Raw genomic sequence first — 12,789 nt, 5'->3', positions numbered from 1 at the left:
ATGCAACCTTGTGTTTGAGGCAAAGATTGACAATTGGGCTGATTCTGAGGAGGAAGAGCCATAGATGAGCTAGAAGAGGAAAGATTGGCTCTATAATGAATGAAAGTTTAGTTGAACTAGTAGAATTTTCCTATGCGAAGATTCCCTATGTTGTTGTTTTCTTTCTTTGTCATATCCCCAAAACATTTTTCCTTTAAATAATAGGATTATTTATGGATATACCATGTATCTGTTTGTCTCTTCCTTAACATATCTCTGGACATTTGTACAAAACAAATTAGTTGCTTTTGATTTGGTTCATCATCATCATTATCATCATCATCATCTATACATTCTGTAGCAACAACCAAAAATTCTCTGTCCAAAGATGGTCTTATAACTTGGAAAAAGGGAGGACAAGGAGACTTGAGAGCAACAATAGATTAAGAAGGAAAACATTAGATTCATTTTTTAGAAAAATATTTTCAAGTCATAATCAAATTATGTGTATAGGTGATAAAGTAAAACCCTCATGATTGATTTATAGACTGATTGGTCTATTATTGCTTCAGTTTCCTGGATTTGCTTAAATCCTCTTTACCTAATAGATTATTATTACTTTTTTTTATGTTGGCACTGTAGAGGAGTTTTTCCATGAGGCTGTACCATGCTCAACAGACACCTTGTATGGTTTGGTGTATCCTCTGGGCTTACTGTAATTGCTTGATGGTAAAATTACTTGATTTTCTGTCCTTAACCAATGTGGATAGCTCTTCTACAGAGCAAACATGACAATCTCTCCATAGCAGAGGTCCAAGGTACTTGGCCTTGGTGAGTTGTGTGTGTCAATAGCTGCTAGTTAGCAGCTGATGGGAAGGTCCAGGTCCATCTCAGTACCCAGAGGTTCTAGCCTACACTTAGCATCCCACATGGATTCTGACTGTAATCAGAGCATTCATGTCATTCCTTCAGGACTTGTCCCTGAAGGGTCTCCAGGGGTCATGACCCTGAATTTCAAGCTACCCAGGAGAAGTAGCAATTATTTATATAAGAAAAAAGGTTACATTGATCAAGAGTCATTATGTATCACTGTAGTAGACACTTTAAACAGGTGTCTTTGTTAATATTTGTAACAGTTTTCCAAATATTTATAGATATTTCAGACACCAGTTTCATAAGTGAGAAAATTGAAACCTATTTGAGCTAGTAAATATGACCCAGGATTAAAATTTTTGTGTATAATATTTGACTTTTTACATCATTCTAGTGGTTTTCAAATACGGGGTTTCCTGGAGGAGGGAGGGTGAGTGGGAGGCCCCCTCTACATCTGCATCTCCGTTCTCAACAGTAGACATATCAAATTTTCACACATACTTTCCTTTGAATAAAGGCTCTCTCAAGGAGCCAAACTCTCAAGGCCACTGTTTGCAACCACTCTTTCAGGAGGGAGAATGTTTCTTAGAGTAAGTGCAGTTTGACGCTACAGTGGTTCCAAATGTGACAGTGATTTAAACATGGCAGCAATGAACAGGGCTTGAAATAAGTGAACTTCTATCTAGGACTTGGAAATACTTGCATCATTCCAAGATTTCTGGTGTAAGTACATTTTATGTACAAGTTTCTCCCCTGGATTTGCTTATATAACTTCTTTTGTATGTATTTCAAAGGTTCTGAAAAGCATTCCCAACTGGCTGACTGAGGAAAATGTCCCTCAACTGTCCATCAGGTGATGAAAAAGTACTTAAATGGATGTTCCCTGCTTGCAGAGAACACTTTGAGGCATTTTAAAGTTAAAAAGATTATGGCCCTTGTAATCAAGGACTTTATAAATGCAGGGATATCATAGGTCCCTGGCGCTTTAAGACTGTCTTTTTCAAAGCTCCTATTTCTGGTTGTAAGTGCACTCATGCTTGCCAGAGTTGAAAATAGGCTCTCCCTGTCTGCCAGGCCTCTGGGAGTCTCAGTCCCGGTTTCAGCAACTCAGTTGCCGCTCCTGGGCTGCGAGATTGCCCCGCCCTTGCCCCATATTCGAGTGGTTGCATATTCACCGCTTTTCTCCCTAACTTTTATAATTTCATCATCTTCTGTTGCGCTGTCGAAATCTCACTCACTTTTTGGACTGAAATCGAAGCTTCTCCTTTTTTTTTTTTTTTGAATCCCTTCCAAGGGCAAGATTTCAGCTCAGGCTTCACCTGGATCAGCCAGAACTGAGGGCTTTTGGCGTCTCTTGTGGACGTTTTTTCCCCAGTGCAATGAAATGTAGTGTCCGTTAGATGGCGCCCAATTGCAAAAGAAATAGGGCTGGATTTAAGGAATGAAATTAAGGAATGACATTTAAGTGCCCGAACTGATTTCCGTCTCCTTAAAAACCACTGTGCGTGCGCATTGGTGGAGGGAAGCGAGGTCTGGAAGGAATTCGCGCAGTGGCAGGAGCAGCTCCAGGGGACCGCTGATAGAGCCATTATCGCTTCGTGATTACAGCGGCAGATCGAGTCTGCCGGGTGAGGGGGAATGTGGTGGAAACTCATGGATCATCTTTCCTAAGTTCAAAAAGGCAGAACTAGAGCAGCTCTGGAGTCCATAGGCAGGAGGATCCCCCGCGAACAGAGTGGCCAGATTTCGGTGGAGTCGAGCTCCTATTAACAGTAGGGGGCATCTGCTTCAGCTTGGCCTCCTTTCTCCCCACTCAGAACCAAGGCTTTGTGGTGCTGGTTTTGTTGGTGGGAAGGAAGCAGGGCGGTCATTCTTTGCCAGAGGCATCAGTGCAAACTCACAGATCACAATCAGTAGCAATCCGCAAGACGACAGCCTTAATGCCCACCAGACTTAGCGATCCAGGAAAATATTTTCTTTAAAATGAATAGTAGGAGGAAGAGGTGGAGGAGGAGAAGGAGGCGGAGGGGGAAGAGGAGGAGGAGGAGAGGAGGAGAAAAGAATTCAGTCTGGATTATAGTCAGCTTTATATTCATGCAGTTTTAAGATATGATTTTAAATATTCCTGATTCATTAATATTAATATTCTTTCTTTAGTGATATTCATGAAGGGAAAAAGTCTTAGAACCTAGGTAGTCCTAATTTAGCTGTGGAAGTCTTAATGTAGCCCTGGTGGTCTATTTCCTTTTCAATGCATGCAAATCACTTTTACATAGTACTTGGGGCTTAGTGCTTAGCAATTTGAACATGCTTCTATTTTGAGGAGCCATCTGAGCTGTAACAGGTGGACCCCACCTTCCACACAAATCCTTTGGGTTTATTTCCCCCAATTCTGAGGACATTGGAATGGGTTGTTACGATGCTAAAGTTTCAGAAAAGCACTCTGGGGGAAAGGCCTGGTTCCCAGAGTTGCCTGTGGCCTGGGGAATGTGGGTTAGCTCTTTGGATCTCATAAACTGATTACTAATATCCCTCCAACTCAAATATCAACCTGAAAAAAAAAAAAAAATATATATATATATATATATAAGTTCTGAGTATTCTATTGGGATAAAGACAAAAAGAGTGGTTGACTGTACATGGGGCACAGGAGACCTCCATAATGGTTGATGCAGTTCAGTCATAGGTATAAATGCATTCTACTGTCACGTACAACTAATTAGAACAAAAAACTTAAAAAAAGAAAAAGAGGTGAACTAAATAGAAGGTAGGTTGGTCATTGGGGGTACTGTCCTCAAAAGGAATTAATGTAGTTCTCAAGGGACAAGGGACCCCATTTCGTTTCATCAAGAGGGAGTTGTTATTAGAAGAGCAAACCTGGATACCAGAGCAGTTGAGAGTTCAACAGCAAGTTTCAAAGATGCTGCCCAAAGGAAAAAGTGGAAAAGGGGGGATAGGTGGAGCAGACTCTGGGTTGACAGTGCTGACAAGAAGGCTCAGGGACCCGAAGGTGGTGGTAATGCAGTGAAGGTCAGACACATTCTATGTGGAAAACATGGCAAAATCATGGAAGCAATGGAGAAGTTAAATTCTGGAATGAGATTCAATGAAGTGGGCACACTATATAGTGAAGATAAAGCCAGGCGAGGGGGTGACTTGGGCTGGATGACCAGAGGGTCCATGGTTGGACCATTTCAAGAAGCAGCATTTGCCTTGCCTGTAAATGGGATGGATAAACCCTGTGTTTACAGATCCACCAGTTAAGACAAAATTTGGATATTATATTATTATGTTTGAAGGGAGAAAATAAAATCATATGAAAAACAAACAAACAAAAAAAGAGCAAACTGGAAAATAAAAAAGAAAGATTTAAAGATCTACATTTAAGTTAATGTTTCATGGCTTCATTGTTTTATCGTTATTGGTTAAAAATGTTTTATGAGTTCTTGCTGAAAGGTAGGATTAGAGTGAAAATAATGTCAATGATAAATGTAACAGAGCACCATGCAAGTGATTGGAGCTTACTACACATTTGTGGAATTAAGCAAGTTATTAATGGGGGCTCTTTCTGGCTTAAAGGGCAAGCAATGTAAAACACTTTGTGTTTCATTTTAATTCTTCATCAGTCTCAAGAACTTCCACCCACCACTAACTGTTTAAAGTAGGATCTCAGTAATTCTTCTAAGAGTGGATTGTGAATGCCCATATACATCTTGCTCTGTATATGTGTTTAAGAATTAACTCCACTCTCAGCCCTTATCTATATCTGACAAACTGAGGAGTTCTAGGTGGAATGGTGTTAGGATGGGGGCCTAAGTGTCTCAGGATCAGCCAGTAAGGGAGAACTCTGACAGCAGGGGGATAAGGGAGGTGGCTCAGTAGCTGGGCTGGGGCCAGGAATTGTGTGGAGGGGTCTGCATGAAGGGATTGGAGGGGGAAGCTCCATGGAGTGTTTGGGGTGTGGAAAGAGAGCATAGATTGAAACTGGAGAGCATGGAATCTATTTGGCAGTGCAGCCAGTGTTGGGGCTCCCTACTGAAAGCAGGAGTAAAACAGGAAATCCCCAGGGATGAACGTTCCAGGAGGCAGAGGGCTCCAAAGTAATCCCAGGAGGCAGGGCCAGGGACATAGGAGGTAAATGGAGAGGGAAAGAGGCTGGAGAGGTAGGGCAGGTCAGAGAATTACAGCAACTGCCTCATTTGGGAAGGAACACTCCTAGTAGTACATATACCTTTGAGGATTTGGGTTCCTGAGAGTGAACACTTGTTTTCTTCTCTATCTCTCTCTAAGACTATAATAAAGTATCATACAAAATTTCATTTGATGAGGTGCACATAATTCATTAAGGATTACACTGAATTGTGATGTCAGGTTTTTAAATAGATTGAACAGCCGCTGTGTACCTAGTAGGATTATAGGATTCCCTTTTATAAAGAGGCAGTAGGGTAGAGTCAAAGGAGGCATATAAACCTGACTTTGAATTCCAGACTCCCTCTTGGTAGTCATGTGACCAGTAAAGGATAAATTACTATACTTCTTCAAAATAGAGTTTCTCTAATTATATAAAGTGTGTTTTGGAGGATTATACCTACTGTCTGCATTTATTTATCCAGCCTACAATAGTGTCAATAGTAGCTATTATTACTGTTTTTATTGTCTTTATTGTGATGAGTGACATCTACCACCTTTTCAGACCTGCCAACTAAATAAGAGTCTGACGCATAATACATTTTCCAGAGAAAATGAGTTTGTTGATCTACATTTTCATTGAAAGCATCTTGGATGCCAGACTGTAATTAATTTCAATGTTTACCATTTACCAGCCTTGAGGTCTGCCCATTTTTGAGGAGGTTTCTTAGGGATTCAAGGAGAGAATAAGTTGTATGTGGTTTTGCATTTTTGAAATCTCCAACCTGCAAAGCTAACTGGCATAAAAGCCCTACATGCTTCTGAAGAATTTTCATAGCAGCCTAAATGAAAGACGAACCTCGTTGCTGGAGATGCTGGCGGAATACTGAGCAAGCTGTGATTTATTCGGGTTTTCAGTTGATAAATCACAGAAAGTTCTAACATTGGTTTATACTTTTCATATCACAGATTCATTTATTCAGGGAGTTTTCCAAAGGCAATGGCAAACTGAATGCAGGAATAATAGCGGACACTCTCCTGTGTCTGCACCTCTGCAGATGTTATTTGGCCTAACTGACTGGACTGGTAACCCTCACTGAGAGGATGCATCAGGAATTCAGATGCTGATCTGAATGTGAGACGATATTCACCTAGAAATCTCAGGAGAACTTTAAATTCTGTTTTTCTTCTCCTCCCAACCCTGTCTCTTTCCCTTTTTCTTTCTTCTTCTTCCTTCTCCTCCTCCTTATCTTTCTTTTTCCTTTTTTTTTTTTTTTTTTTGGTGACACTGTTAATTTCCCTCTCCTGGCATTACTACCACAAACCACAAACCTCCTTTTCTATTCTGCCATTAAAGAGAGTGAGGGGAAAAAAGAAGGAAAAGTCTTGACTGGAACTCATTCCATATTCTGTAAATGAAAATAAGTAAGTGCTCTGTCTGAGCATAACCTGCAAATATAATAAAATTGAAATTGGGGCATAGACAGGAAATACTTCTCAGCTTCACTCATCTTTAGACAGGCTTCTTCCTGACTCTCCTGACTTCCCTTTCCCTAAGAGCATTTACTATAGAAAACTTGTAGTTGCAATTTTTGTTTGACCCTTTGAGACATAAATCTTTAAAAAAGCCTCTTGTCAGTTTTTCAACTCAGGGATATCTTCGTCCAGGGTCTGAGAGCCATCTCTTTGAGATTCAGTCACAAAGGAAGACAGAGCCCTGGTCTTCCAGCCTCTGTGGGAAAGTGGGAGCCTAACTTTGGAGGCCACCTTCCTCCTGTCTCCCTCCAACCTCACCAGCGTCTGGCCTCTGCCCTGGCCACCCCACTAGCTTGGCTTTGCCTTCCCTATTGTCCTCTTATGTGACCTCTACCCCTCGTTCATTCATAGCCACTGAGATTGCTGGCTTTTCTGCCTCCTCTCTCCTGCAGCATTCTCTTATGTTTTCCCTCCTTTTCTCTCATGACTCCCTTTACTGGCAATCCTATTTCCCTGTTAAATGTTTGGGTTTCTCAGGATCCCATTCCCAGCTTTCTTTTCCTGCTATCCTACATATCACCTTGGGCCATTTCTACCTGTTCTCTGGCTTTAGCTGAGGTCTCCCAAATGTATACTTTCAACGCTGGCTCTCTTCTGGCCTTTAGACACCAACTTCATAGGCTAAATGCCCATTTCCTTAGCAGTCTCCCCACCTCCAAATATATTTTAAAATCCTTAAGGAATCTTACTAATTTTGCTTTATTTTTTGCATTTAACAATTTAAAATATGAATGAAGCCATGTGCTACTTTTTGTGCATATGTATACATTTTTACTGTTTTTAAAAAATGTGGTATTTTATGAATGTTAAAGTAAATGTTTTTAGAACACTAAGGACTGCTTAATTCTTACTTTGAACACTTTTCTATAATTTATTTAAGTCTAACTTTAAAAGAGCCTACATTATTGAGGGAAGAGAAAGGAAGGAAGGAAGGAAGGAAGGAAGGAAGGAAGGAAGGAAGGAAGGGAAGGAAGGAAGACACCGATGTGGGTGCAAATAGATGTGACAGGGACTTTAAGACCTGGCTTTAAGACTGGCTTTCTCTTCCTTCTCATCTGCCCTCTCTTGGCTCTCAACTCTGTATCTAAAGTTACTATCACAGTGGAATAACTGAAATACCTTGAGTCTCCCAGAATGGTCTTTTTCCTCCTGCTCCTTCTGGGAGAGCCCCTCCTTGCCCCTCTGCCTGGGTCCACCACCATCTTAACCAAGGCTGGGCTCATTATCTCTGTCTACAAAGCTGACGTGTGACCCCTCACCTCCCTGGAATGGATCTCTTCTTTGTACCTTATAACATGATTATTTGCATCCGGATTACAGTGGTAAGAGGTTTTATTATAGATTTTTGTATTTGCTTCTATATCTCTTCCTAGGCATTTTGTTCTTTGAGGGTAGAGACAGAGTTGATTCATCTCTGGGTCCTGCTGCCTATGAGAATGTCTGACTCATGGAAGATGATCCATAATTGTTCACTGAAGTATGAGTGAACAGGGACCCGACTCACAATGACATACTTTACTTGCTTACTTTCCTGTAGCAGTAAAGATAAGGGCCAGAGGACATGGAGGTTGGGTAACTGTTGATGGCTTCAGAAAATTATCCACGGTTTGAAAATAAGGAGCAACATGACCTTAAATGTTGTGTTAGAATACCAGCAATCCTTTACAATAAAAAAAAAAAAAAAAAAAAAAAAAAAAAAAGAATACCAGCAATCCCACCTAATAAACCAGGACCATCTGTGGGCCAATCTGACCTGCTGTCTGCCTTTGTACAACAAGCAAGTTAAGGGTGGTTTTTACATTTTTAAATGGTTAAATTTTAAGTGGTTATATAAGTTCTTACATAATGGCTTTGATTTTGCCTTTTGGCTTGCAAAGACTAAAATATTTACCATCTGGCCCTTCAAGACAAAGTTTGCTGATGCCTCAAAGGCAATAACTTTGACTTGCTATTTACTATTGATTATGGTCCAGACATTTCTATAAAGCTAGAAGTTAATGCATAGAAAATTGATAAAATATAATGATAGTGCTATTTTATATTTACCAACCTTATTTCATCAATCTTTTTGTTATCTGGCTATAGAAAATAGTTTCCATGTCTTCTTTACATCAGCTCTGTTATCCTAATGATTCTCTTACTAATAAGCTAAATAAATCTAAATGGTTTGGCATTGCTTGCTTTGGCATAGCTCACTGTGCCATGGGTGATTCTTTGTACAGGTGGGGGAGGCAGGGTGGGAAGGGCTGGTGAATCTGGAGGCTGAAGAAATACTGGAAATAGGTGGGAGAACTTGCCTACCCTCCACTCTGTGTAGCATGACTCTGATCTCCTATTTCCCACAAGAAGGTGATAAGGGAAGGGCAAAAGGGTGAGAAATTCAGTAACTTGGTTTGCTATATGGTGTTTAGCCATCCTGTCTGGGAAAAGGTTAAAAGTGTAGCATGCCATCTCCATTTTCGGAAGATAGTTTCTTGGGGTTCTCCGATAGACAAACCAAAGTATTTATTTTTGACACACAGTTTTACCAGCAGTTGCCCTTTTTCTCTTTGAGGATTTCCTGTTTAATTCTCTTTCAAGGAAAATTTCCTCAGTAGATTGAACTAGCCGCAATGAGTTCAAGCAAACACTCAGAAGATCGAAACCAGAATCAGGGAGGTTTCCTATATTTGCTAAGGTGACCTTTTGGTATTTTCAGGAATTTTGATTATTCGTGCCCCTCAGGCCTCTCTTACTACCTGCTGGAGGATGGGCTCTGCTGAGTGTGGCCCAAGGTGTCCATACCTGAAAAGACCACACCAGCAAAAGAGCCAAGAGTCATGTAAATTGGAATTTGAGTCTATTCTCCAGGAACCTGACATAATTATCTTCATTCAGAGTCCAGGGACCTGAGAGGCAGCAAGATCAGTCGGCTGCACTAGTTGGTTGTTTTAGAAGGACATTCTAATCAGCTTGTCTGTCAATCACTATGATAACCAATGCGCAAATATACTACCAAAAGGAGAGAATTTGAATCAGTCATTCACACTGAAAAACTAGAAGCAAAGTAGCTATCATATTACTAGACTAAAAAAAGAAGAAAATGGTTGAAAATCTTCTTCACATTTTTTCCTTCATTTGGTATAAAATTTAGACACATTTCTTCTATCATCAAAACAGGGGACTGGGGTTGTAACTCAGCTGTAAAACACTAGTCTAGCATGCATGAGGCTCTGGGTTCTTCCCCCAGCACCGCCAAACAAACAAAAACATGAGTAATTTAATGTTTATTTCCCCAAACTAAAATTATACAGAAGTTTTGGTGCTAGAACTACTTTACATCAACTGTGTAGGCTTCCTTTCTTTCAAGAAAAGTGTTTTAGATGTTATTTTCAAGATATTTTATGAGATATACAAATGCATGGAATTAAGAAGTTAATTAACTCTGTTCAGAAGCAATATGGTGAGTTTTGGGGTTTTGGTGCTATTTCTGTACTGAATTGAAGCAAGGCTGTGAACAGGAGGAGGAGAAATGAAAAGCACGTGAACGAGGGTGGTGCCTGTGTCTGTCCCAGTGTGTACTTGATTGCTGCATCCTCTGGGCTCTATATTCTTAGCAGCCACCACCCTCCAGTGGTGCTGCATGACCTGCCAGTGTCCTGGCCCTTTGCAGCTGTTGCCAGGTGCTCAGTCCTCACCATCACCTGTCATCCATCATAGGTTGGCTCATGGTCCAACCCAGAGGCACTAGAATTCTTTACATCATCTCTACTCCTACATTCTGTGCTGTGCAGGCTGCCAGGCCTCATCAAACTAAGATATAAAGGAAAACTCAATACTCTTCATTTGGGATCATCCCAAGTCTACAGGACTTTGTATGAAGTCTGGCACATGAGAAAATAAGTCATTAAAAAGTAGTTTTTGAATGAAAAAGTCAGTTTTATTCCCAGCAGTTTTAAGATGTCTCTTTTCCCTTTTCTGCAGTTCCTTGGTACAGGAACTGACTTGCATGTATTGATGTGTCATATGGTGGTGCATGAATCCTGTTTTGGATTAGGCATGTAGATAGATTAATTAGCCTCAGTACCCACTTGCTGTTTCCATGGGGGAATTTACCTTTTGTCTTCAGTGAAATAACCAAACCAGGATCCTTAGCTGTGAGTGAGGAAGTCCATGTGGTTAGTGCCCACTCCTGTTCTCACCCATCCCTTGACTGTCCCTCCCTGCTCATTTCTGCTTTGTCCTTCCCACTCATTGTTGACTGAAAGGAAAACTTCTGGGTAGAGTTTGGCACAGTGGCTCATCTATGTGAAACCTAGCATGAAAAGGAACTTTTTTTCATCTTGGATTTGTACATTTTGACTTATAGAGAGGAATTCATAAGTTCATTGCTTATTTTTCACTTTTATAAAATCATATTTGACTTCCTAATTCTGCTATCCTCAAATGTTTTGGCTGAAGCATTGCTCATGTCCTAACTGGCTCACCAGGTATTTCTTGACAGACCTCTTACATTAATGCATTTTTTCATTCATTATTTGTGAGTTTTCCATGTACTAGAAGTTTAGGTTCCAGTACTCTCTAGGTTTCTAGTAAGGAATACAGTATGGACTACCATGTCACTAAAATGCCGAGTATAAAATTTCAGTGGTTTTGCAGAGTCTCCTCATAGATAACACAAGTGATCATACCTGGCTTTAGTATGGTTCCATTGCTGGAAATTTCTAAGCTGATCAATCTCAGTTTGACTGCCTCTGGAAAGCAGGCAGTATTTTCTCATTTTGCCCAGCATGCTCTGGCTTTCCCCTGTGGTCCCACCACTAAAAATACAAATTTGGCATATGCCCTATGGTACAGTGGGCAGCCTGGAGGCATTCTTGACTTAGGTAGCATGCCATAAACCTGGCTCCAGCAGGGACTGAAACTGATGTTAGCACCATCTTATTTCTATTGGCTGCTTAGAGGAAGAGCTACATAAAGGAATCATTCACAAGAAATTAGTGGAAATAATTTCAGCTCCAACTCGCACATAAATCTCTTACCACCGTATTTTTTGTTATTGTTCTTGTTGGTACCCTATGTAGGTGGCAAATTAATGGTCAAGTTAATTATGACAGTGTTGTAGTAATAATAATGACTAACATTTATTAAGCAACTACAATGTGTCAAACACCATGCTCAGGATTATAGATATTCTTTTGATTAATCCTCAAAATCCACTTGCGGAAACTGGATGCTACTATTAGTACACAGTATCACATTCAGGGCTGTGGACCCACACAGCCATTGCTATTCTGTGCTTGCTTTCAGTATCACCAGTGTCCCTTTTACAACCTTGGCAATGTGCTACAACCTTCCCACCCTCTTTTTTAGGCACTTCTTAAGTGACACCTACATTGAGAAGCCTGTCCTCACAGGTGCAGGCTGGGGGCTTTTGCCTTGGCTCCTTGCATTGACCTTCTGTGTTACTGGAAGGTCCCAAAGTAAACTGTCAGGTCTCGGAGGGAGGATAGGAGGAGGGTTGGTCTCTCACCTCTCATGCTTTCCAGGTTCTCCCCATATACTTTCTGATCTTTATTGAGTGACAGAAGAGATTAATTTCCTGATCTTAATCACAGACCATCCCCCTCCACCCCGCCTGGGCTCCTCCTCAGTTCTACATTAATTTTCAGGGGAAGAGGCAGCCTCTCACCATCATTTAGGAGGTCTTTGATTTCTTAGGGGTCCAGAGGGCTCACTTAGCTACTCCTGGGTGGGGTTACTACTCCCAGGCTCAGTGCCTAAGGGCGTCCTATCTTTTTAATGATCCTGTTTACTGAGGTACTGAAGGAAAATTTCTTTAAGTTTCTCAAAACCCTGCTGTGTCAAAGATAAATGTTTCCTTTGGAGCCTCTGGCTTGCATTTTTGCCCAAGGCCTTTTCCCTTTGCTTTCATTGTTAGTCTACAGAGTGCCAGAGAAAGGTGTTAAAAGATTCACTTCACTAATTCATAGCCAATTAGGAGGCTCTGTTGTGAACCTGACTGGAAGGTTGCTTTGGCAGTAGGTCTGTAGCCCTCCCCTCTTGCACTCCAGGGAATTACAAAAACTTCCTTTAGTTGGTTAAAAAATAGAATTTTGAAACTAGTGGTGAAAACATTTCCCTATTTGGGCAGAGCTAGTTATATAGGTACACGCACTCTGCTTTAATCACTGGAACAAAGGTTTGCTTCCTATTATGTGGCTAAGCCCCTTTATTTTTAAAAGCTGTCTCCTCGAATAACTCTTCTTTGTTTTTTCCTACACATGGAGGCTG

The 12,789-nt window shown here is 40.8% G+C and overlaps 1 protein-coding gene and 1 pseudogene across 1 annotated transcript in view; one reads left to right on the top strand and one right to left on the bottom strand.

Moving 5' to 3' along the window:
* The window catches only part of Impg1 (interphotoreceptor matrix proteoglycan 1), a 136,683-nt gene that overhangs the window by 12,649 nt on the left and 111,245 nt on the right, over positions 1 to 12,789 (bottom strand). The gene's annotated exons all lie outside the window — the stretch shown is intronic.
* Positions 3,755 to 4,162, top strand: LOC124988908 (peptidyl-prolyl cis-trans isomerase NIMA-interacting 4-like; annotated as a pseudogene).

This window comes from Sciurus carolinensis, chromosome 7 (assembly GCF_902686445.1).
Source record: "Sciurus carolinensis chromosome 7, mSciCar1.2, whole genome shotgun sequence".
Classification (NCBI taxonomy): domain Eukaryota; kingdom Metazoa; phylum Chordata; class Mammalia; order Rodentia; family Sciuridae; genus Sciurus; species Sciurus carolinensis.
The sequence above is the reverse complement of the archived record's forward strand: the minus strand, read 5'-3'. Positions and strand labels throughout refer to the sequence as shown.